The 24,480-nt window shown below is 40.8% G+C and overlaps 1 protein-coding gene and 1 long non-coding RNA gene across 6 annotated transcripts in view; one reads left to right on the top strand and one right to left on the bottom strand.

Annotated features, from left to right (window-relative positions):
- Positions 1–24,480, bottom strand: part of pdzrn3b (PDZ domain containing RING finger 3b) — a 118,224-nt gene that overhangs the window by 56,694 nt on the left and 37,050 nt on the right. The gene's annotated exons all lie outside the window — the stretch shown is intronic.
- Positions 1,923–24,480, top strand: LOC119616958. Of its 3 annotated transcripts, XR_005233069.1 has the most exons (7): positions 1,923–2,057; positions 2,840–2,990; positions 4,427–4,485; positions 4,596–4,669; positions 8,586–8,752; positions 16,415–16,536; positions 17,749–18,350. It is a non-coding gene; the product is annotated as an uncharacterized LOC119616958 (long non-coding RNA). The 3 variants fall into 3 exon arrangements; XR_005233070.1 differs by lacking the exons at positions 16,415–16,536; positions 17,749–18,350 and adding an exon at positions 24,125–24,480; XR_005233068.1 differs by having other exon boundaries at positions 16,415–18,350.

Genomic DNA, 24,480 nt, shown 5'->3' on the forward strand with positions numbered 1-24,480 from the left:
GGCTCAGATCTCCCTCCATCAAAAAGCAGCACCCTGAGAGCATCTGTTCATGAGCTATTACTCACTTCCCTTTCTTGCCCTGTTTGTTGGTCACATTGTCCTATCTTCTTCTATAATTGTGCCTTATTTTGTCACGATGATAAGGGAATGATGAAACGGAGACACCGCCTCTCATGTAAACAATCCAATGCTTTCTCTGCCCTGTGCTATCTTAGCTGTTTTCTCTCAGTGTCTAATAAGTGTCTGGGTCTGGGTGGGGGCGTGAACCTCAGACGGAATCCAACCTTTTTGACAGCAACTGAAGAAAACAGACAGCATGGAGTCTCTGCAGCTGTTTTGCCACAGCCTCAGAGGGGGAGCTTTTAATTGAATGTGAATGCTCAGGCTTTTAATTTGGCCTTGGCTTGAGACACACACACACACACACACACACACACACCCCTGCCTCATCCCCACCATCACCTCCCTTTCCTCTCCTCTTCAGCGCACACATCACACGCCTTTAATTACCAGCCATGGGAATGCGGGGAAAACAACCTTTTACAACATCAGGACATTGTGATGTGCTCAGATCAAGCTGTAACATTCACTGAGCCTAAAAAACAAATTAGGGTGCACAAGAAGAAAAACACGAAGAGAAAGGAAAACAGAAACGCAAAGGCGGCTCAGCTGTGTAATGAGCAGAGGGGGTGGACACGTGAGGCCTCGAACAGTACAAGGTATGTATTCGAACAGCTGTAACTGTATGATAACTGCGGGTTGGATGGGAAGATCGGTGACGTGGCTCTACTCCCCGTCTCCCCGCCTCTGAGCCCTCCCCCCGTGAAGCACACATGGAGCTCAGTGGAAAACATTGCATGAGGAATAGATGGAAATCCAAGCACGGGGTCATTTTTTGATCCAGTAACTCCCAAAGTCTGTGCTAGTGGCATATGGGTTTCATTTCAGCTCTGCTGTAGGTAACAGAGGGAGAAGGACAAAGGGAGCCGGGAGAGACTTATCCGGCTGAGATAACTACACTTCCATCAGTGACTTTCGCTCGGGGTTTAATGACCTCGTGGGAAGGATGCTTCTTTGAACCGCTCAGCTGACTTCATGCCGACACGAAGGAACAGCTGATTCTGTTTGTTTCCTTCCTGAAAATGTGGTTTCTATTTAATGTCACGATGAGCCCAGTTTGTTGTTGTAGCAATGTCCCCACCCCACCACCCCTCTACCAAACTTCATGCATATGTGCAAACACACACATAACACAAACACAAGCAGACAGGCAGGGGGAATGCAAGTCCTGTGTACCCATCCATGAAAAAGCACACACACACACTCGATGCTCCTCTACACTGCGGGATCCTGAAACAGAGCACCTTTTCAACAGACACCACTAACTTATGGGCTTAAACCGCCCCGGGCCACGGCAGTGGTGCGAGGGCCAAAGGCATGTAAACACCAGACGACAATGAGGAGACTGAGTAGTGCACGCTTCTGTTGTTCAAACCCTCTTTACAACCCTGTTCCCACAAGCCGCAGAGCACTGGTGGAAACAGTCCTTTGCATCCTTGCATTCTGTCAAGTTAGCTTCACTTGGAGGAGGCTAAAATGAGTTACTAAAACTCCAAACCAGAGAAACAAACTCTTCTGTGCGAATTCGGTCAAATGCTGCCTTGCTCCACAAAAATAAGCTTTTTAAGAGATTTGGGAGGTGCTTTTAGTGTCAGGAAGAAAGTGCAAATTTGATGAAAAACTTGTTTTTAAAATGTAACGAATCAGCCTGCTGCACAGAGAGAGAGAGTGAGTGAGTGAGTGAGTGAGTGAGTGAGTGAGTGAGTGAGTGAGTGAGAGAGAGAGAGAGAGCGAGAGAGAGAGAGAGAGAGACAAAAAAGCCTCATGAGGCATTTGTTTGGATCCATTTCAAATTCCATCTGGAGATGTTTAAATGTCATTAAAATATGTGCAGGCTGAACAAGTTGGGCTCAGATTACAGCCTCGAAATGACTGGAGAAACATGCAGTGCTAGCATCCGCCGTCATCCCAACCTTTGCGACAGGGAACCAGAGCTGGTGAGTGCAGCTTTATCAGGTAAACACTTAGGATCCAGTGGTGTGAAAGCTGCTCCAGTGGGAAGGATGATAAAAACTTTGCTTTCTTGTAGATTTATGTAGGCGAGAGCAAAAGTAAAGAGAAGGAGTGAGGGGAAAGAGAAAGAGAGGGAGAAAAAAAAAAAAGAAAACAAACGAGGCCATGACGGTGGGTGGAAATGGTTGGAAGCCTCGGTTCTGTGTGAGTGTCTGTGTGCGGCCTTTGCCAAAGAAAACAAGGCCTGAGCGACACTGGGATCTGATTTCAGCACAGAGTCGGGGCAGGAAACTGGTTTCTCTGGGAGGGGGATGGGAGGGACGAGTTAAACTTTATGTCCTCCCCAGAAAAAAAAAAAGAGGGAAAGATTTCGAGGGAGAACAACTGTCCTCACATCTAATCAAGCCTTATGCATAGCCAGCATTTGCGTAGGTGGTGCATTTTTACCCATATGGCATGTAACTAACACCATCTCTGCCAGCAACACTTTCACGACGATCACAGAAATTGGGCTCGAGTGGCTGATAAGGATCCTTACGAGGCGAAGGGGTCAGCTAAGTTCAGAGTCTTGTATCTGCATCTGGATCACGACTCCACTGCTGGAGAGCTAGAGGGGATACTTTGCACATGTGCAAAGAATTAGGCCTGGCTACACAACGTTTGGAGCCTTTGTTAGTCAGCACTTTACACAAAAAAATATGCTACTCTGCGTGTGCACAATGGTCTTTATCTTGTTTGTCACCAACTCTGTTTTTACTGCTCCTAGACAGCTTCACAGTGACAGAAACTCCAACCCCGTTGTTTGGTAGAACGGCAAGTTGCTGGCACTTCGCCACAGGAGCCGAGTTCAACGCCAAGTGTACAAGAGGTGTGAGGGAACAGGGAAAATCGAGCTTCTGCATCTCAAAGGGCGAAAGGTACAGTGAGGTCTCCTCAGAGATGAAGAAACTCTTGCACAAAGCAAAAGGAGAGCTGTTCCTGTCAGAGGCTTGTGTCAAAGCAAAGTCGTTTCCTACATAAACACAGCAAGTCGTCTCTTTCTTTTGTTTTTCTTGCAGCACATTTCAACGAAATTTTCCCACGCAGAACACTGCCAAAGTGTCAAGAGTTTCTTCAGGTTCAAAAATTCCATCTTTTCAGAGTGCAAAAGCACAACATCATGTTCCCACTAGAACCTGATCTACGTCTTTGAGAAGCGTTCAGGATTTTCTTTCTTCTACAAAACCCTTGTGTTTAGTTGAAAAATAAATAAATAAATACAACAGGACTGAAAAATAATCTACACCCTGCATCAACAATGTTAATGCCTGGTGTTTCTGTCAAACTAGATAATGACAATAAATATTTAAATTGTCAAAACTTGTATTGTAGTGCAAAACTGCTGAATCAAATATAAAAAACACGGATTTAACAGGAACAACAATGCAATAAGAGGGAATAATAGTTTTTTTTTCTAAAAACATTTCTATTTCAAGGCCAAACTTCACAGATGCAAGTTGTCAGACAACTGCATCATCCCAAAAATCCCCAAATAGAAGTTCAAATAAATTAATACCACATGGTCTAAATGCCCTTGGCATAAAAAAGTTCTTTTCATGAGATATGCAACATTAATGGTTTCAACCATTCTGCTAAAACAACAAAATTCAGTCTTTTGTAGCTACTAAAAGCTCACTGAACAGCCATGCCACCACAGTAAGAAGCTTAGTTGTTTACTACTCAAGAAAAGGAGGACAAGACTTCAAATGGTGATGGATTAGATCAAGTACTAAACAGTCATATAAATAACCTGACAGAAAGTAGACACTTCTGTTGCAGCTCAGACACTTTATTTCAATTTTCTTGCTCATTCTTCAAAAATATATTTTGTTAGTAAACCTACAGAGCAGGGAAGTTGGACCAGAAATGTCATTTATCAATTTATTAATCTTTATTTGCCACATTCCTATGAATTACCTGGATGCTGCTGTGCATGTTTCTCTGTTAATGTTTTAAAACTGCTTGAATCAAAAAAGCACTAGAAGCGGACATGTTGTAAGGATATTGGTTCAACTTTGCCTGACTGTACATTTGCATAACACGTAAAAATGTTACAGAAATCAGCCGTAATTTGATTCAGCAGTCAGTTTCATAGAAAACAAGGCTGCATATGTGAAAGAGGCTGACGAGAGAGAAACATGGCTGCAGAAAACAAAATATCAGGAGAATATTTTCTACAGTTTAGGGATTAACGGCTGATTGGCTTTGTACTTTTGGAGTAGGGATCTGACACAACCAGGACTTTTTTATCATCACCTGCTGCTATAAAAGGCAGGTGATCACGTAGAATTATGTGTGCTTGTCTGTCTGATAGAACAACGTGCCACTAGACAGCAACTCGAAAGAAGTAATCATAAGATGCATCTAACCATGGTAGGTTAATTAGTAACTCTAAATTGTCCCTTGGTGTGAGTGAGTGCATGACTAGTTGTTTGTCTCATTTGTCTCCATGTGTCCCTGTGATGGACTTGCGACCTGTCCAGGGTGTCCCCTGCCTCTCGCACAGTGACTGCTGGAGATATGCACCAGCTCCTCGTTACCCAGAAAGAAGAAGGAGGTAAAGAAAATGGATGGTAGTAACTATTGAAGTCAATCTTGTCTGTCTGTTAGCAAAATACCTCAACATCTACTTTTTTATTGAACAAAGTTTAATTGAAACTCTCAAAGTAATCACTGGATGTACATCTGTAACTGACCTCCTTTGGGATTCAGCTCAATTCAAGCAATTCAGCTAACTGACCTGAGCCCTCCCCACCCAACAAAAATGGCTCAAACTCAGCCAGTTTTACAGATACTGAACTGAAATTTGATATGGCGGTAGCTGAGAGTCCTTCACAACACATACTTTGAGCTCTAACAGATCACCCAGGATCTAGCAGTATCACGTGAGATTGTACATAACATTATTTTCAAGGTTTGACTAAAACAGGTGTAACTTTGTCATTTCAAGGATGATCTTGATCTAAAACTCTGGCATGAAGGATGGTGGGTGATATGCATTCCTTCGAGGCTTGCTGGACTTTTAGTTTTGTTAGATTTTTGTCAAAATTTCTTAGAAGCTTGCTACAATGTTTGCAACATTTGGAAGAAAACCGAGCTTATGACCAACCTGTAAATTTGGCAAAAGACGAATAGCAACTTTAGGCAATTTTGATTGCTAAAATTCAGTGAATTATCCCTCATCAAGCTGAACAATTTGCAACTTCCCTCCAGACTCTGTGTATTCTGATTACATGAGCGGATACAAGAATCAATGCTGCCCTCCCAACAAACTCCTGGCTCAGTGGGCTGGAAGCCCTTGAGGGCACAGAGGGTAAAAACAAACAAGGAGGCCCGGCCAGCAAACACAAACGGATGCCGTGTTGCTTTTCGCTAAACCTCCGACCCACTGAACCCCTGCGTCTGTTCTCCAGTTCCTGCACGGAGCTGAACGAGCCCAAAGGTGGAGGTAACGACACCAGATGGGACCAACGGGGCGGGGCTGATAAAGAGCAGGGTCTGAGTGCAGCTGTGGCTGCAGCTGTGCAGCCATCGTCAGGCCAGCTCGGAGAGGAGGGAGGAGAGGAAGAATAAGGAGGGAGAGAGGGAGATGAAACAGAAGCGCCGTCCTAAAATTATCTGCTTAGATCAAAGCATCGATATCTTCGACAAATTCGTCTTCTTCACTCTTGTCAGTTTAAAACCAAAAAGGAGAGACTGTGGCATTTTGCTTCTTATGTTTTCCTCAACGTTTCCCCCCTCTCCCTGCCTCTCCGCCTGCTCAACACATTAGCTTGATATTTTCTTCTGACAGCAGCTTTACCTCAAATCCAGCCATCATGAAGAGTTATGCCGTCGCAGCGAGCCGTGGATTTGAGAGATATAATACAAATCAAACCTAGAGGGACTTGGGGCGAAGGAGACAGGGAGGGGGAAAAAAAATGACTCTTGTAAAAACAAAGACGGAGAGGAGCTACAAATTCCAGCGACATCGCGCTCGACGTGTTGTCCATGTTTGTGTGCATCCAAACCGTTTGATCTTTATCGGATTAAAAATTGAGACAATGTGTTTCTAAATAATGCAGAAGTTGGTGGAGAATACGCATGCGATTTGCACATCTCCATAATCAGTCTCTTTTTGGGAATTCTTCAGCAGATCTCCACTATGTAAAAGAAAACTCTGATAAGTCAATGTCTGCGTTTCCCACAGCATGCTCCCGCCTTTCCTTCTGAAAATGCAAAGTAGCAGGCGGCCTGCTTTCTTTCCTCCCTCTTGGTTATTTTCCCCTTGCATCTGTCCATCAGTCTGCATTCCCTCCCTGGCCGTGGAGTTCAGCCGTCTTAGAAGCAATCTGACCACATTAAGATACAACAGCAGCCGCCTGACACAGCAGCGTGTTGCCAGACATTTCAGATAAAGTCCTGGGATGTTGCCTAAAGCTGAGCACAAGCGGGTCTTTTTTTTAATGTTTATTTTTTAGGCTGGCCAAAACTTGTGTTTCATGAACCCCGGCCTAGCTGAATGAACACCTAACCTCCTAACTTCAAACCTTCAAAGTGAAGTTAGAATGGAGAATGTGTTGTGAATGACTCCCAGCTCCTACCACATCAAGTTTATTGTTCGATATCTGCAAAACTGACGGAAGTTCCCGCCATTTTGTGTGGCGATCATCTTAAATTGGGTTGATTCTGAAAGGTAATCAGTTCAAGATTTACATTTAATAATTGGGTCATTCTCTGAAAGTGGGAATGTTTTGGCTATTGTCCCTTTACATAATAATTACAGAACAATGAAAGTTTTTTTTAAATTTATTTTTTCACCTAAAATACTTCACTGGTACTCCTTTGAAAGAGGTTTAAAAAATACTACAATATTTTTTACACCGAAAGAGAAAGTTGAATCTTTTGAAAGAAAATGTGGTGAAAAAATGGATGAAAATTGTGACATTTTAGAACTGTCTCAATTAACAGTTTTGTCTTCATGTAAAGATGAAAAAAAAGATGTGAATGAATGTAAATAAATAAAGAACTATGCTTGAAATAAGTGTTGCAATTGTTTTTTCTTGTGTGTGTATTTTTATCTTCACAAAATCCGCAGTTGAAATATGGGTTCTGCCACATAACTGTTTATGTCCAGCAGTGTTATGTACAGATCAGATGAAATAAAATGAAAAGCAAAGCATATTTATTCTGCAGCATTTTGCAAACAGATGAAAGTTCAGGTCACCAATATTCCCAGAGATTTTCTGAAAATGGAGTTTTTTGTTTAAAACATTGCGAAAGATTTTTGTGTCCGCAACTTCCTCCGTTATGCCAGGATTTCCTTTTTATATCTCATCAAGCCATGATAGTTTAGCAATATATGGATAGTTTTACGACCCCTGGCTTGTCACTTGACAGGAAAACTGTACCCAAACCACCATTTTGTTATTCATGGTTTTCAGGGCTGCTGAATTTTTTGTGTAGGGTTTGTTATACACGGAGCGATAGTTACGTTGGTATTAATGTGGATTCAGCTATTGGAAACGAAGCTAAAGTAACTTAGAAATGTTTGCTGCCATTGATTTCGATGTACAATTACAAGTTTTCGTGAACTTCCACGATGTTATCTTCCCACGATCAGCTGACTGCGGTGCTTTTTGCGTTGTGGACTTGAATGCTTCTCACGTCACACATTCTGATCCCACTTTCAGAAATCCAGTTACTTTCTTAAAGTCTCATTCAATTTTGTCCTGTGGTTCATGAGACATTTTGGTAACAGACATATATATACACACGCACACACACGGATAAAAACACTGTCTGTCTTCACCATTCATCTACATGCAATTAATAACTTTTACAGCCTGGAAAATTGTGTTTCATAAAGCTGTTCACCACTGTGTGATATTTTTTCTGCATAAAATTGTGACGTTTTTCATCTTCAAGGCAATTACACTGATTGTCATGTTGGTGCTTTAATCTCAGTCATTATCGATGTAAACACAAACTGAATAAAAACCTCTCGCTTTCAGAAGTGCCCTCCCCGAGTAAATACTTAAGATTTATGGCGCTTCCAACATGTTTTTTTGATAAAATAACAAGTGGTGACAACAAATATCTTCCCTTGGATAAATTGTTGTTGTTAAAGCTAATGAAAAAAAGAAGCTCAATTACAAGTTCAGGGTTTTCAAAAATGATGAACAGCAGCTTTTGGTAGTGACCAAAAAAAAACCCAACCAAACAAACCTGAAATTATATGCTGTCTTAATCTAATCAGTCACAGTAACGATGGCGGTGTGGCCATGCAGTTTCAATCAGTTAATCAGTCGTGATCCCCGTTTTCCTGCAGCTCGGTGGCACAGGATGAGAGGTAAAAAGCTCTCCGACAGGAGAAAAAAAAAGGTTATTTACTGGAAGAGTCTTTACTGTTTGACTCAAAGCTTTTGGCTGGTTAATGTAGATGTCACTCAGATTAATCCCAACTGACTCATCATCATTTTGTCATTATTCAGGTTTGGAGCGGAGAGAAATCCAGATTCACGATGGAAACATTTTTCTGACGTCTCTCCCGAAGGAGCTGACGCAGCTTCAGACCAATCACACAACGGGTGCTCTGTTGTACACTTGGAGAGCCTCTGGTCACCACTGGGCCTCACTGGATGAATGTGGACCTTTAAGGGTAAACCACACACACACACACACACACACACACACACACACACACACACACATTGTGCACAAAGAATGAATGTAGGCAGAGGGGAGTCGCAATTAGAAAACAGCATCTACGTACAAAAGGCTGCAACAACTTTTCATAATTAAACACTCGTGTCAGAAGGAGGATGTCTGGATGTGAGCAGCACACCCACTCCTGAGTGTCACATAAACAAATACCACAAAGTAGGAGCTGAGGCGCGATGGGAGACTGCGGCCGAACCCTTTGTGTTACCCGTTTTAGCAATCCGGAGGTGAAAATGTTAGACAGAGCCCTCTCTGACTTTCAGGCTTGCTCCTAAAAGCAGACCTCGAACGTGTAAGGATACACATGACCTTATCCAGGATAAACATGTAGCAGGGCGGTAGAGGAGGAGGTTTATATGCCTGTGTGACGGCGTGAACAGCGTGCCAGTGTTTAAAGAGAGAAGCAACTCAAAATCTACTCTGGTTGCTTTTCATGCAAATAGAATACCAACATCTGAATTGCCGACTATTAATAAAGAGGGTTTATGAGCCTTCTCGCTTGCATATATATGTGTTTTATGCACTCGGAACTGGTTTATGCCTGTGGTTATCAGTTATAATCCACACAAAGGCATGTGCAGGCTAGAGATGGAGTTACATGACCGCGTGATCATCAGAACTATTAGTTTCCAACAACACTGATTGCTTTGACACTTTGTGCCGGCCAAGCGTGGTGACGAAACAGATCACTTTCTCTCACGCCAAATTAAAGGCTGATATACAGCTCTCCTTCCGTGGCAAGCTTTTCGATGCCAGGCTCAGAGCGTGAGAACCAACCCAACCGTAGATGAGTTGTTTCGGAATCCGAAGGTGATGACTGAGGTTTGAACATGACCAAAGAATTAAAAAAAAACAACAACAACCACAAAAAAAAAAGAAAAACACACTCCCAGTATAGAGGGATTTGCTCCAACATGCAAGACAAACTGAGATAGTAAAATGTATATAGAGAATATCAGTGGCATGTGTGTGTGGATGGGCACAAATTTAAAAAGTAGAAAGGCAAGTCATATTTTTTTTTTCCAAAACAACAAAAACGTTAATAGGAGAGTTAAAGACAGCTTCCAAATCAATGGCCATAGAGTTTTTGTTGCTCTAATTTCTCATAATACTTTAAACCAGGCCCAAGACGTCTTTTAGTCATTTCAATATCATGTATCAAAGGACTTAAACAGCATGAGGAGCTGAAGTCAACCCGATGCTGTTAAGCCTCTGAGCCACTAAGCAAGGTAGTATATGTATTATATATAGGGCTCATTCAGTGACATCACCAAGACTGTTTTTCCGGCATGATGGACGGCCATTTGCAGCATACTGCCTGCAGCTACTTACGTTTAACTTAGAGTTACTGAGAGTCTATTGTGCTGATATTATGCTTCAGCAAAAGCTAGAACAAGACCATTGCACCACACTAAAGTTTGCGTTCTGAGGTTTGACTCACCAGGACGCTGTCCCACACACAAAACGTCCAAGAACGCCTCATTGTCAAACCTTGTCCAACCGTCAGAGCAGGACATCGGGACCTTGCGCATTAGAACAGAGGCTACAGGTAGCTGAATCAGGATTAGAGCTTGATCCACGCAGACCCACATCAAAAGGCAATTTGTTATCACAAACAAGGCCAAGAGGCAGGTTACCCAGGCGATGGGAGGACGTGTACCACACGAGCCCCAAGGATAGCGATTGACGGGTTCATCACTCTGTCCTGGGTGAACAGGACAGCCTTCTGGCTCTGTTCATTGGAGTTTGTTGGGTCCTCTCTGCACCTGGCTGGTACATGTTAACTCATCACCAGTCTTCATAGCGTCTTCACTCTGGTGCAATAAACCTCTGGAACCTACAAACGCAGAGACGGGTCCTGTTGTCTGTGAAAGGCTGAGCTCCAACCATTCTTAGATAGTTAGCTAATAAAACTATCATTTTAAATGGCTTGTTCACCGTCTAATGCTTTGCATTTGTGTTTGTGACAGAAACATAGCAGATTGTTGTGGAATCAAGCTCTTTTGTTGAACTTTTACACATAGACAGTATTTATTTATCACAGGATTTAGAACATGAGCTGTCAGGCGCACATTTAATGCTTAGGTCTTAGTGGAGAAGCATGTCCATCACAGCTAAGCCTTAGTGAAGGGCGTCAGTTAATGATTTAAAACAGGGACTCATCTTTGTGGCCATATCGCAGAACTGCTTTGTAAAAGAGGCAGTAGTCTGCAATAATTGTGATTGGCTAATAAATTCAAGGCTACATGCTTTGTAAAAACAGTTCTTTGAACTAATTCACTGTAGTTTTCTACTACTGAAGTCAAAAAAAAAGAAAGAAGCCAAACTGCCTTTAATGACAATAAAAACTTAAAAAAAGGGTTCTTGTAGTCTGAAAGCACAGTTTGCTTCAAGCAATGACCATTACCTCTAAACTGTCTCTGCAATGGTGGCTCTTTTTCAGCCCAACACACATACTGTAAGACAACTGGTCATAGAAGAGGGCATATGGAGGCTATCCTCCTCTCTATAGCACTAAAACAGTGGTGTCACAAGAAATGTTCAAAAACTATAAGATGACAATGTTTTACATAGCCTGTTTTATTGTACAGGGCATCATTAAAATAACATAATGCCAATCTGCAAATAAGTCATTTTTGAGATACAAGTTAATTTTTTCATCCCCAACCTTTTATATGTGTTTTAACATCTAACCATGATCATTTTTTGCGGTGACTATGCTGACCAGATGTGACAAACACCTACATAAAAAAAGTCCTCTGCTTATACAGAGTTGGACAAAGTTCACAATACAGTTTCTTTTTAAACCCATCAGTGTAACTCCACCTTGTTCCAACCCTTTTTTTTAACATTTTTGAACATGTCATTCATTATTACATTTAAGATGACAGAACTATAAGCAAACCATTCACACAACAATTTCCAAAGACAAATTTAGACATGACAACATGTTAGAATCCTTTAACTTTCAATCACTCATAACATTTTCAAGCATTACAAAACAGTCAAATGCAAAAAAAGTTTAAAAAAAAGTAACGTCCTCTGTGAAGGTCATTTGTAAACCTGTATATCTCTCACCCACTGCACACTACAAAATAACTCCTTTTGGTATTTAGAGGACATTTAGGGTTTTTCAATGATACCAAATGTGAAGGGGTGGGGCTAATGACCTCACATAGATTGAGGAAATTCACAAAAATTGTGATTGGATGACAATTTTTTTTTCCTGGTAGTCAAGAGGATATAACTGCTTTAAGACACTGATCTAAACCGGTTCAATGTGGGAAAACATTTGTAGACTAGTTTAGGCAGAATGGGAGCAAATTTTGTTAGCACTCGACTGCACAGATCAATGTCACAGTTTTAACAACGGAACAGGTCAAATGACAGCTTGTAATATAAAACGTGAGAATCCCACACAGTAGTACCAGCGAACAATACAGCCGCATTGGGGCTTTTCACGCTTGTTCAGCATGGGATGATTGTTTTGGCCCTGAAGTTCTCTCATCAAGCTACTGGATTTGCCATCAGGAGCAGGCAGCTGCTTTAAATCAAAACACTGTGTACCTCGTGGATGTGGCCTAGCCAAACAGTAGAAAGAGAAAAACAGAGACAAGCTGGTGCACAGAGCAGCTGAAGAGATTCCCAAAGGACAGTCGAGAAAAAAAAAAGTTGTCAGACTGGATATAAGTTGTGGATGGAGACAAAACTCCCTAATCCAGTGGTCTGCGATTAAAATTCAGCGAGGTCCACCTAAAAAAAAAACCCAAACCTCTCAAGCAAAAGTCCAGATTATATATATTTAAATTTTTTTTATGTAACTGCCTTGCCAGTTTTCGTCACTCATCATAGTCTTTTCAGGCCTGTCAGCTTATCTATAGAGATGCAGAGACAAACTTAGAGCCAGACGTTGGGAATTACCGTAAACACGAGAAATGCTTCACTATCGAAAACAAATTCACGTAAATGCTAGAAAAGGTCCGCCACGTAAAATGAATTTCCAAAAATGTGTTAAAATTTTTTTGCCGTTTGTAATGAATTGCAGTAAATTGAAGAAAACCTGCGTCATTAAAATGAGTAAGTAAGTTCTTTCGGCTGCTCCCTTCTTTAGGGGTTGCCACAGTGAGCAAACTCGCATTAATGATTTTCAAATTGTTTTGCGCCAGATGCCCTTCCTGCTGCAACCTGGGCTCAAACCTGCAACCTCAGGATTATAAGACCACAGCACTAACCACCGAGCCACCGCAGCCCCCTCCCTGTGTTGCTTAAAATTAATTCCTGTAATTGGTGGAAGAAGCTACACCACCTAAAACAAATGACCTTAAATGCTAGAAAAAAATCTGTTGTCTAAAACTAATTATTGTAAATGCTGTAAAAACTGTACCAAATAAATTATTTATGGTAATTTAGTTTAGACAACACAATAAGCTACAATTATTGTAGAAAACCTGCGCCAGGTTTGTCGTACCGCTGCGCTACCCCTTCTTAATTATCATAAATTGTAGCTTTGTCACCTAAGATGAATTACGATAAAGGTGCACAAGTTAGTTGTGTTTTACAAAACCTGTATTAAAATTTTATTCTACTAAAATTTAACATCCCATTAGGGACCCCATCCCTAATAGTCTACAAAGCTCGATGAAATAAGAATGCTTTCGTGGCTTTCAAACAGTCTTCATTTACATCAGTATTGTTTTTTTTTTAAACTATGAGCCTAATGTGAAGGGACAGTTTGAAAAACGCTCCAAGAGATTTGGGTTTTTAGCAGAGCCACTAAACACTGCTCTCACTGATGTCCAACTCTAACCATGTGAACATGCAGGGTGGGCAGATATTAATAATCCCTGTGAATACACCTCTCTGTATTTCAATCCCATACAGACGTGAATGCAAACACATCATCTGCTTCTCTGCTCAGACCTGAGTTAGACCTGGGGGAATGAGCTCAGCTCTAGCTGGATGCTGAGGAAAGCTTTAACTCAGTCAGCCTTTCTCTCTGCGCTGATCGGCGCTGCCAAGTTTAACATGGCTACGACAGCCTGATTACAGCAAATCGCTCTAAATCAGCAACGCTCCTCAGATGCCGCGGCATTTCCTTCCCTTATTGATTCTGACGGAAGAAACAGGCTGCACATATAGTCTGCTTATGAAATTAGAGTGGTCTGTCTGTGCAAACAGACCTACAGCACATCGACAAGCTGACTGTGTTCAAACTGGGCCGGCCGTATGCAAATTTATGGTCTCCAGTGGGGAAACAGGATTTTTTTTTTTTTTTGTGGTCGGAGCCTAAATCATGACTAAAACTATGAAGAGCTAATTAGCAGAGCAGTGGAGCAGCAGTCTGGGAAATGTGGTGGTGGTCTCAAGACAAACTTCACTCTTCTACGATTAGCAGCGACCAGCAGAGTAGTGCTGCTGAGATCCATGCAGAGTTTTGTTTGGAACTAGTCGACAGGAAGCGGCCATCTGGGCAGCTTTCAGGAGACAGAGCTCTACACAAAGACTTCAGAGCTGCGAGCTGTTCATGGTTTAGACAAATGTGTGATGTGCAATGGGACTCATACCTGCATAATGCATAATAATGGCAGCAGACCTCTCCTTAATTCTGCTAGGCTACTGAGAGAAGCTCTTCCTATCTGTCGTGTAGCATGCATGAAACTCAGAGAAAGAATCTGATTACGCTTCAATATGCCTGTTCGGGAAAAGTGAATCCTGCTTCTCTGCGTGTTTAGTTTTGACATGTGAGGGCAATTAGCATGACTGCCTAAAGGCCAGCTCATGCTCTGCGATTTCAAAAATTGTAAAGATCTTGTACATGTCACACTGTGCAATCTGGATGTAATAAAATCCTGATAGTATCTTGTGTCACACTGTACAGCGTGGATTTAATAGATGCCAGACTGTAGCATTTCTTGCCTCAGCAGAACCATGTCATAAAGAGCCGAAAGAAATATCAGTGGAACAATAAATGGAAACTAAAGGCCTAGCATTCCTTAAAAGAACACACATTTTAGACTAAGATCAACTTATGAGGTCATCTGGAAAGGCTTTGACTTCAAAAGGTAATGAGTTGTACATCCAATAATCACCGACAGAATTTCACTAAAATCTGTCCAGTTGATTGCGAGATATTTTGCTAACAGACAAACAGGGTTGACTCCAACATTTAATACCAACGTTTTAAGCAAAAATTTAACACACATCTAGCACTCTGAGTATGTGTTGGGGCGGTGTTCAGCTACAACCACACCAAATTTTAGCTCCATTTCTGTACAACTGGCTGAGTTATAGCCATGTTGTGTTTTGAAAGGTCAGTTGGCTGTGGCAGCCATCTCGAACTGGGGTGACTCCAACAGTTAATCAGCCCTATTTGGACATCTAATGATTACTTTATTAGAGTTTCATTGCATTATGTCCAGGGGTTCATGAGATTTATTTTGAGAACGCTACAGACAAAAACACACACATACACCCATACAGACATAGAGAAAAACATTATTGCCCTTTTGCCTTCCGGCAGCAGGTGATGATTAGGCCTTGGATTTACTGGTCTCATTATGAGATTAAGACTCAAAACAAGGAGGAGGATGAGGCAAAGGAGACAACAGTCACTGCACGCTTTTTCTACAAAAGGATATTTGGATATTTCCTATTAGAAAGCTTCCCTGTAGGTGTTAAAATACAGCTCTAGCACAGAAAAGTGGTTGGAGACACCAAAGAGACAAGGTTCAGATAGGTTGGAGAGACCTATAACTAATTGTTGTTGAATATGTCCAAAACTCAAGCGGCAAGACTGAGCACCTATGTGGCTCACGTGTGAACAATGAGAACTACAGCGAACATCGCAAGACATTCTGAAGACTCCCTCATGAATGCTGTTAGACAACTAGCCACTGTTTAAATCTGCTGTTGGTGAGCTTTATCACATACAGACCGCTGCTTTCCGGTTTTTGACCAAAAATTCTTTAGAGATTCTTTCACAACAAAGATTTAGCCTCTAACATCCAAAAACTCCACAGTGTGAACCTGGCTTAACAACCTGAAAGATCTGGGCACATAAGAGTGAACAGTTAAAGGTAACGAATGATGATCACACACTTCTGCACATCAGTCACTTTTCATCTGGAGCTTCAAACACCAGCCCACACCTTAAGCTAACCCAGGCAGCATGTGTGGGTCATTTGCAAGCAGTCGATGTTGATTAGCTGGGTTATGACACTCTGCGACCTTGGCTGCAGTTAAACACACAGACACACATTCTCCAATTAGTCTTGTGGCGTAAGGCTATCAGGCTTTACGGGACTATGAGAGAGAGTTATGTGAAAAGTCCATAGGGCTTTACTCATGCTATTACTCACAAACATGTGCTGTTATCTATCCTATCATACATAGAAAAATCTTTTTAAGACTTCACCTTAGAAAAAAAGCAAACTTCACCAAAAACTCCACAACCAGCTAATGATGTGAAAAGCTCACAGAGTTCACAATGTTCTTTTATTACGAGTTTCACAGCTCCCCGCTGAACTGCTCTCATCCCCTATGTGAATGAAATATGAACTCATAACAACAAAATTGTTCTTTGGGAACTTTGTTTTTTCAGGCATACTGTTGCTGGGAGGGTGAAGTAATTCAATCTGCCAGTCAGAGCAGCAGTATGAAACAACAGGAACACATGGCTAAGGACAACCTGATACCACAGCTTCATTTCATTACAGCCCTTTGGTAGGAATGGCAGCTACACTCCAGTGTGTCAAATATAAGCTTTTTCTGTAAACTTTGTGGAGCTTGTTAACCATATATAATTTAATCTAATCAAAAAACAAACAACAAAATTATTTATTTCCTTTGTTTCATTTCTCAGAATGTAGTAAGTAAAGTTATTTATGCTACTTGCAGCCTGACTGTGGTACAACTATATTTATCAGTTTCATCTAACTAAAATGACTTGTTTTCATTTAAAAATCACTGTAATTACTCTACAACCATGCTTGTGGGCTGCAGGGCTGTATTTAGGCCCAGCAGTGTTTCAACCAAATTTTATTGATGTTGGGACCATGCTAACGCACTCCCAATATCCAGATTAGCTTTTCTTCCAATAGTGACAGAGCCTCAGGCATCCTCCCCACTGTCAAATGATTCAGGTTAAGTGCATTTGAAAAATGCTGATTTTTTTTTTTTCCTCAATGTGACTGTGGTTGTGATGGGTGGGGGGTGGGCTATTTGACAAGGCCATAACAGAAGAAACAACAATTTTTTTATTACTGTGAATACTGATTGAAGTCCATAACCAAATGCTTTATTTATATACAAGTTATCTTTGTTCATATTTGTCTAGGACTTTTATTTAAATTCATAAAAGACGGCAGGACATTAGTAAAAGTAAGTAATTGCTTGTTATTCAAGGTCAGAAAAGCTTTCTATGTCTATACAGCGGGTGAAATAAGTATTGAACACATCACCAATTTTGTAAGTAAATTGCTGTCTACAGATCTTGAGACAGCTCACTGGTTTTACCCATCATGGGATGTTTCTTGTGTGGCACCTTGGTAATGAGACACCTTTTCATAGGTCATCAGTTTAACCAGATGATATTGTTTTTCACTAAGTAGCAGGATTGCCTTCTAATTACTAATAGATTTGAGCCGGTGCCTTGACTTTTCATGGCTTTTTGCACTTCTGTTTCTTTTTGGGTTCAATACTTTTTCTATGTCATTTCTCATTATTAAACAGTTTATAGACATTATGTTTGATTTCTTTGTTTGTGTGGATTAGATGGGTTGTTGCTGACATCTGGTGATAATTTTCTAGCACCTTTAGAAATATATTTGAAACAAAACTGGTGACGTGTTCAATACTTATTTCCCCAGCTGTATACATTAGGGTGCAGATTCATGATTATCATTGGCATTTTAATTTCTGATTTCTGTCCTGAAGCTGGTGAACTGGCAACTCTGCCTGTCACGTGTTGATCGCTGGAAAAAGGCAACAGTTCTGCACGACACTGAATAGGAACAACCGTGTAGTAGCCCATGCAGTGATCTCATCAGGAGCGTTTATTCAGCCACGATGGAAGATTGAGTTCTGAAATTTGAGCCAGGACTGTGAGTCACTGGCACACTGCGCTTCACACCAAACCTCGTCCAGCCCTCAGAGCAGGACACCAGGACATATGAAGATACAATTGGTGGATTGCTGGGCCCAGATTAGCATGTGATCCAGGCAAAAGGATGACCTGAATCAAAAAGGCAATCCATCGTCAGACTGACTGGAGGGCGCACCTTGCTCGAGACCTCCAGGAGAGCAATGGATGAGGGGTCAGGCAGCTGGGAGCCATGTTGCTACTTATACTTCCTTTAGGTAGTCAAGTTGCATTGTGTTCTTGGTGCTCCACCAGGAACATGCCCAACCCTGGCAGAGTTGATCAAAAGAACAATTAAGTTGTAGTTAAGTAGTTGTTTTTGTTCCAAAATTTAGATAAAGCTGATTGAGAAAAGCTAATGTCTTTTTGCTGAACCCAAAATAAATAAAATATGTTCTTTAAGAAATGTTTCATGAGAATCCATTGTTTTAACAGTCAGACCACTTGTTAGGGTCGTGCTTCCTGTCACAAAAAGATCTTCAACAGCCTTTAATATCCACAGAGTCATTTTTAATCTCTGCAGACTTATTTACAAAATTATGCTCGTGCAGGTATGTTTCGTAAATCCAAATTGCAAAAGTTTTTACAATAGTTTTTTTCTTCTACTTTCCCTGGAAACCAAACTACTATGGCCAAAAACAAGTTTTTTGTAAGTATATTTTACAAAGTCAGAATGCTCAACTCGTAAATAAATAAAATTAATTAAAAAAACCAAATCATAACTGTCTTTTATCTACAAAAAAGTATAGCTGGATTAACATTCTTTAAATACTTTGTGATTACATTTTTCCCCCATTTTGATAAGGCACAAACTGAGAGCAGAAATCTGGGAAACAGCTTTAAGATCAGCTCCGATAAATAAAACCCATGACATCTCGCCAGCAGCACTTTCCTCACCTTGATTCACATCCTCAAAATGACTCTGTTACTGTGACAAAACAGCAATATTTCAGCCAACAGAACTCATTGCTTTCTTGGCATGCTTTGCAGGCAAGTGGCAGATTTAGTGCTGATCTTATGAGGCTGAAATAACGAGGAGCGAAGCTGACATTTTGAGTATGAGAATGGAAACCTGAAGTTGAGAGGTTAAGCAGGGATGCAGTAACTGTCAGGACTTGTATTCTATTGGCAGAGGACTGGGCTTCCTACGGTCCAACTATGGAAGCAACCACGGCACCATGCTAAGTAGGATGTTCCTGTGTGGGGAGTTAAGAGCGATCAGAGAAAACCAAGTGAAAGCTGAGACGGTCTTCCCATAAGGGCCACCTTAACCATCCTGAGAGTGTCGAAATATTACATCATGATGTTGCTTTCTGAGTTGACATTAAGAACCACGAGACATTTTCTTTGAAAATAATAATAGTAATTGCCTTTTTCTTCGTTTTTATGGTAAACGTTAATGGAAGTTAAGTTTTATACCGTCTGCTTGGCCCTCAGAGGAACCAAAATGATCTAATTTTACAAAACTTCTCAGCTCCAAACATTCAAGACTCTCACAGCTATGGAAATACAGGAACACACACACAGGCATAAACCACACATAGAGAGGGCCTAATTCTCAACAGTTCAAGACTTAAAAGCACAAATGGTCCAGAGGAATAACAGTAAACCAGTCCTGTCAGTTTTCTTTGCTCACTAACAGGCCAGACTAGTTCTGTGAGTATGTGAGAGATACCACCCCCCGCCCCTTTTGTCCCACCACTCACTCTCACTCGTAGACATGCTCTGATGGAGAGATAAGTTGAAGGTCATTCTGAGAGAACAGAGGCTCCGCTCAGGAATGTGTGGAATGACACTCTCTTAATCCGCGGACAAGAAGCATATCAGAGACCGGCATGGTGTCATCACTGGGCTCAGGACAAGCTTTCGACTGATGGCTTGATTTGGGAGAGCATTGAGGGTGACATGTACAGTCAGCACATAGTCAAAACTCCAATTTTCTTTGGTTATCCTATTTTGTGATCTTTTAGGATGAGAGAAATGCCAAGAAATAAGAAAGATAAGTCTAAATTTCAGGGTAATTCACTGGACTGGCAAACCTTCAATCCAAAACTTGAATAACTCCAAAACCATCTCTTGTGTGGAGTAGTTCATATCATCAAAGATTTTGTTCTGGTTCTAAAATGACCTGAAAGCAGTAAAATAAAAAAAGGAAACCAATAAAAAAAAATGAAGAGAAAAATGGGACCCAATTCTGAAAACAGATTTCTTTAAAGAGTCTAGTAAAAATTGTGACTTCTTTTACGTTGTGCCAAGCCATTTGTTTCCAAAACTCTTAGTTCCAATTCCAGATATCACATGAACTTATCAAGAATGGCTGACATCAAAAAGATGAAATACGAGCAGCTTATCTCGTCGAGAACTGGTGTTTGGATAGGCAACGGAACATATTTCCCCCCACTACATCCATTAGTCCCAGGCTCATTACTCAAAACTATAAAGAGATCCAGCTGATACATCAAGGATATGGACGCAGTGATAACTGAGCTCTCTATTGGCAATGTGAGTCTCGCTCTGCTCACACACATTAATAATGTGTTTGGGACATATGAGCCTCCCAGCTGCTCCTTTCCAGAGCCGTGGAGGCTGGGTGAGTCAGCATGTGAGCTGGGAAAAAGATGAACATGGCTAAAGATCGGCTACAGAGCATTAAAGTAACCTTGCCAAATTCACTGCTGACTTATTAAGATCCAATAACCACCAAAATGCACATGAAAGTCTCACACAAAAATAGGTTTAATCATTATGAAAACCAAATATGGATGGCTCAAGGCTCTGGGGTAAAACATGATACGTCACTGATAATCTACAATGTTTCCATTAGCAGGGATCAGATCCTTTTTTTGTGGAAAGTCTGATTTATGATGAGAGCGGTTTACTTTAATGACTTGTTAATAGTCTCTAGTGTGCCTTAAAGAAACCCTAAAGAATTTTTGCAGTCCTGTTTAGTGCATGCATCCTATTGAATACAGGAAACAATAAAACTAAATTAACTTTTACTTGACTAAGTTTTAAGACAACTTCCTCTGTCAGTTTAACAACGTCAGCTGTGTGAAAAGCCGAGCCACCCTGCAATCTTGGGGCATAACATTACAGTGAATAAAAGCATGATGCATTGCAGTAGCTTGTTATACACTGGAGTTAACGAGTGCAACATGTTGCATGCTTCACATCGTCCACACACATGGACACAAGACGGATCACAACTTTTTTTTTTCCTGCAGCTGCCTAGTTTGTTGACTTCTATACAATCTTGTCTGTGAACAGCAAAGATGCACTTAGAAATATTCTAAAATTTTAAATGACGCCAATGCAGCTACAGTTCAGGATTCCAACTAAAATTTGCCTATAGTTTGATGCATGAACTGTAAAGGAAGTATAAAGAGAACCAAGATCAAAACAAATGTTAAAGCTGCTAATAGTGGATCATTATGGTCACCATGGTAACAACACAGCTGTGTCTGTCACTCCATGACTGTCAAGTTAAAGAAGCAGACTGAAATACTAAAAATAAGACTTAAAGAAGCAGTTGCTGTGTGAAAACTATAAATCAGATCTTAAAAATCTTTGGACCTCAAGCAGCAGAAGACTGTGATAGTTACACATGCATTTTTTAGGTTTCAACAAAGGTTGATGTAGGAAATATTAGGAAGAGATATTACAAGTTAAAAAGAGAAAAGTCAGAGCTGAAATATAATAGTGGCCAATCAGGGCCTGGGTGTCTAGTCTCTGCATTCTGGAGGAATTTACAAGAAAACTGAAGGTCCTACAGTAGTCAGAGATACACTGAGTGAAAGATTTGAAAAATGTCTACATTTTGATGTATAATTTGTTCATGTACCAGAATAAGTTGTGGGCATAAATAAAATGTTTGCTATAAACTAGTGTGACATCATTAACTGTCAGTCAAAGATTAGGTGAAAAATTCTGTAAAAACCCTAAAAGCTGTCAAAATGCCAGATAAGGCATGGAAAGTCCAACTTTCTGTGACCCATTTAAACTTTGAATGATGCTTCTGTTGTGAAGTCTGTCTGAGCTACAAAGCTCCAAAAAGGGTGGGTTTTCATGTGTGTTTTGCCAAAATTCCATTGATGTCCATTATTTTTTTCCTCAGTTTTGTCTATGTTGTGCAACATACCACTACTAAAAGTCATAGCACAGCACTCACAATCCAGCTGGATGGTTAGGTGTATAATTTGCAGGTTATTGGATAAAAACTTTGAACAGGATAGTAAAGGATATCTTCAATGCTTATGCACTGGTACCTATAAGAAAAACTAAACCTGTTGATGGTCTCAGATCCAACAGCACCATCAGTACCTTGGTCCTGTCACTCATCATTAATGCACTAAATGGCAAAAGCCTACTAAGTCAGGATTGACTAGGTTGTAGAAAATGTGCCATGTCTCAAAAAAATTCTAGCAGGACTTTGCGATGCTCAGCTTTTTCAAATTTCATCTTTTGGTCAGTGATCCCACCCCCCTAAATATCCACAAACACCAAGATCAGAATTCCCTCAGCTGGAGTGCACATCAAATAAGCCATGAGAAGGGTATTTACTTCAAACACCAGCTATGTGCATCACCTGAATCCCACCACCCTTCACCACCACCCCCACCACACACTAAAACTGCTTTATGGGATCTGTCAGTCTCATCTTTTGACAGGTTGCAACTCGAATCCAAATAACATCGCAAAGCACTAAAAACAGTGGGGCAGAACAAATGTTAACATGTACTGGCTCAAAGATCTGTACCTACAGTTAAAAACGTCTCCAGGTGATGCACCATGATGTGCTTCTCTTACAATGCTTTTTCCCATCCCTAGTCTGACCACATGGGCTTTAGGCTCTGTCCAACAAAAGAAACAGCATTTTGTGAATTTGTGAAGCATGACAGACCAACAACAACACATTACATGGTTGTATTTGTGCTGTAGATGCCAGTTGCTCAACTGCAGAAAAACCTGTATTACTTCCATGAACTGACAACAATGAACACTGATGAATAATATGGCCTTAACTAGAGCAGAGCAAACCCCCCCAATTATTACACCAAACAAGCTAGAGGCAAAAAATGATAACTTTACAGAACATGTATTGAACACATCAGAAAAGATGTACAATATACATCAAGTATGAGTTTAATAAACACTGAAAATGGGATTAGTTTGAAAAGAATGTTTTAAACATTGTTAGAAAAAAAAACCTTCTCTTGCTGGATACTGTGCCTAAAAACATCCATTATCTTCACATATTTGGACTGGCACAAGTCCCAGTAGTCTTGCGGTTTATTTTGACACAAAGTAGTCACTTTGTCATCAGTCTACAAAAATAATTCAGTTTTTGCTCTTGCATTTGCCATACTTGTCTTTTTGTGTGTGTTTGTGTGTTTAAATTTCCTGTATAACATACAGTAGATATCCATGGTCTGTGGTTCCTACCCAATATGTAAAATTTATGCTCATGATTCATGCCTCTGTTTTTGGTGCATTTTCTAGGCAGCATAACAGCGTTGCAAAGTATTATGGATAATTTTTGGCATTTCCAAAAATATTTTTAGAAATGATGCTGTGTTTACAAAGATATTTTAAAAATTAGAAATGAGATTGTTTTGCAAAAACATTTATTCCACGTGGACAAAGCCTTACATTTGCACATTTTCCATCACTTGTCTGACCTTATGACTCTTGGTTTTCTCTGGAATACAAGTTAGAAAAAGAAAGCCCTTGTGGGAGAAATAGGAAATGTCTTTCTTGGTCTTCTGATATCAGATTCTTCAGTTCTGTCTGAGATATGAGGTGTAAATGGGGTAAATGTTTTCTGCAGAGAAATGCTGCGTAAAGAGGAAAAAGTATCGCTTGCTAATGGAACCCCATTTCTCCAATCAGACTGAAGATGGAGGATGGTGCTAAATATTAAGGTTGCTGGTACAGTACTCAAGCACTTTGGTGGTCCCTGTGCTGCAATGGATCCAGCTCAAAATCCAGCTCAAAAGAGGAAGAATTCGGGCTGAAGGTGAAGATTGGGCAAAAAAAAAAAAAAAAAAAAGAACCAGACCGGATGTGCTTAGGGAACGTGGAAGGATCTGCCCCTCAGAGCACCGCAGCTTTTCAACAAACCAGCAGCAACGGCCAGCGTTTTAATTCTACTCCCTTCTTTGTCTCCTTTAGATTTCCTTTGCCAGTGTGGCTCTGCAGCCTTTTTCCAGATGGAAATGGGAACAGAACTGTTTTCTCAATGCCCTCTGACCGGTGATCAGACGTATGCCATCCTCTTCTTTTGTTCCTTCTTGTTGTTCGGGAAACAAAAGTCCTTTCAGAGACGCAACACAATCTTTGTGGAAACCTGACAAGCTGCTGATGTCACACTTGCTAATCAGCATCCAACTTGCACACCGTTAACACAATTATTCGCAGCAGAGATGTTGCACCTAAAAGACGAAGAAGAAGAAGAAAAAAAAAAAAAAACTGTTCCTGTTTTTCCTGACAAACAGCCACCATCTTGAGCCAGCAGCCTTCAGCCCACA

Source organism: Kryptolebias marmoratus, linkage group LG4 (assembly GCF_001649575.2).
Source record: "Kryptolebias marmoratus isolate JLee-2015 linkage group LG4, ASM164957v2, whole genome shotgun sequence".
Taxonomy (NCBI): Eukaryota; Metazoa; Chordata; class Actinopteri; order Cyprinodontiformes; family Rivulidae; genus Kryptolebias; species Kryptolebias marmoratus.